The sequence below is a fragment of the Rhinolophus ferrumequinum genome, chromosome 2, assembly GCF_004115265.2.
Source record: "Rhinolophus ferrumequinum isolate MPI-CBG mRhiFer1 chromosome 2, mRhiFer1_v1.p, whole genome shotgun sequence".
NCBI lineage: Eukaryota > Metazoa > Chordata > Mammalia > Chiroptera > Rhinolophidae > Rhinolophus > Rhinolophus ferrumequinum.
This window is the reverse complement of record NC_046285.1, coordinates 48,554,757-48,556,877: the sequence shown is the minus strand read 5'-3', so window position 1 is coordinate 48,556,877 and position 2,121 is coordinate 48,554,757.

Below are 2,121 nucleotides of genomic sequence, written 5' to 3'. Positions count from 1 at the left end.
TACAGAGTCTAATATCCATCACTGTGTGGATAAAGGAATAGGAAGTCTAGGTAAGGGAGGATCAAGATCTTCAATCGATCAAGATCAAATAGGCAATGCATGGTAGTCTACGCTCAAAGGCACCTCACAGAAGTTAGTCAGGTGATTTGTTCAAGGTCATATGTCTAGTTGGTGGCAATGGTGGGACTAAAATCCATGTCCAACTATAAGGCTTTTTCCCACTAGAGCTTCCCTCAGCTATAGATAGAACACCCTTCCCCACCCCTGATGGAAAGACACCTAATTATGCATTCACTCATGCCTTTGAAGACACTCACCTTGAGGGCCGAGGGTCAAGGTCAGCTGTGGGGGCTAGGGCAGATGGAGCTACTTGGGAATCAGGCCTAGTCTTTTATCTCACAGTCACATCAGCCTTCCACCTAATCCCGTTTTTATGGCTTAAGCTTTTTCATTCTTTTCCTACCCAGTCCCTCTTTCTACATGTGTGATTACTATCTTGCTATTTCAAGTTTCTCTCCAGCCAGGTAATTCTTCACTCTTTGTCCTAGAACTGGGTTTTCCTCTTTGATTGCATTTCATTTGCCCTGGGGGGTCGGAGGGGCAGTTTGTCTTCCCATCGCTCTGTTCACATTTCACTCAATTCTTCCCACCTCTCCACTTTTCATCATTTTCATACTTTCGACTTCCTCTCTCCTCTCCTTTCCACTTATCTTGGAATGATGGCTCCGGAATTTCTTGCCCTCACCAAAATTGGATGGCTTTTCTCCCTCTGCTTAAGAGGGGAAGAGCTGTGAAAGCCCCAAATGCCATCTTTCATCTTATTTCCTATTTCCAGCACTTATCCTATGTATAACTCTGCCTCCTTCATAGCAGATTGACACAGCACTCTGCTTGCTTCCCAGAATAAAGGCAATTCAAGAACGAGAGGCAAGTCCAAGCTCCGAGGATTCTTCTGCAGTCAGGCGTTTGTTAGGAGTTTTTCTGCCAGCATTTGAGAAGTGTCTCTGCTGGCAGCTGTTCTTCTCTGAGCCCATCTCCCGCTGTCCTGGAAACTCCTTCCACGTAGGATTTTCTTCCTAGCAGGTTTCCCTTCCTGATCATGTCTGGACCAAGCTTATATTAATGGTGGTTTTTATTCCCCTAGCATGCATTGACTATACCATAAAAGATACTTAAACATTTGTTGGGTAAATAAATGTTGGCATATTAAAAATAAGTCAAAGTGAGTTTGTAAGAAACCAATATGGAATTAGAGCTGATCCACATGGTGAAAAACACATCTAAAAATTCACATTTTAAAAACAAAACCCAATTCATATTACACCTAATATCTCTAATTTCCCCTTCACCAAATCATTATAAAACCTGAATGAAGAAACAACATTTACAGAGCACCTTGCATTATTAGGAATTGTGCGTTACTTCAATGATTTCATTTGTTCCACAACCTCTGAAATGAATATAATTATTCCCATTTTGTGGGTAACAAAACTGAGACTCAGGTAGGTGAGCAGCTTGCCCTAAGGAACATAAGCAGTAAGTGAATTCGACCCCAGTCCATCTGCCTTCAAAGCTCACTTTAAAAACCAAGAGTACGTGAGGTCTTGAAACACAGCATTTAAGTCGCACATGATGCCCTCTGGTTCAGCCTGTGTTCCCTTGCCTATTTCTTTCCTGCTGGGCACATAGTAGGTGCTCAAACAAATATTTCTTGAATTAAATTATTAATGTACCCTGTAGACTCAGTTTCTTCACCTGTTATTATTCTAATATTCAGGGCTTGACATAGACAGTTTAGAAGAAACCCAGCATCAAGCTTCAGAAGATCATCAGAAGGGGAAACACGAGTCAGTGTTCTCTGTTTTCATCTAGGAAAACAGATATGGGATGAAACCTTAGTAGGCGGGATTTAGGTTAGAACCAAGAGAAACATTGTAAGATGCTGGACCAGGCCGCTGAGGAAGACAAGATCTTTTGTCTTCAGATCCCCATCTCTCTGGGATAAGCCAGACTCCTGCCTGCTGCGAAGGCTCTGATTTTGCGTGTCTGCAGAGGCACCAGGAGCTGCTATGTTGCATTGGTGGCGACAGTAAGAGGAGGCTGCTGCAGAAACTGCCCTCG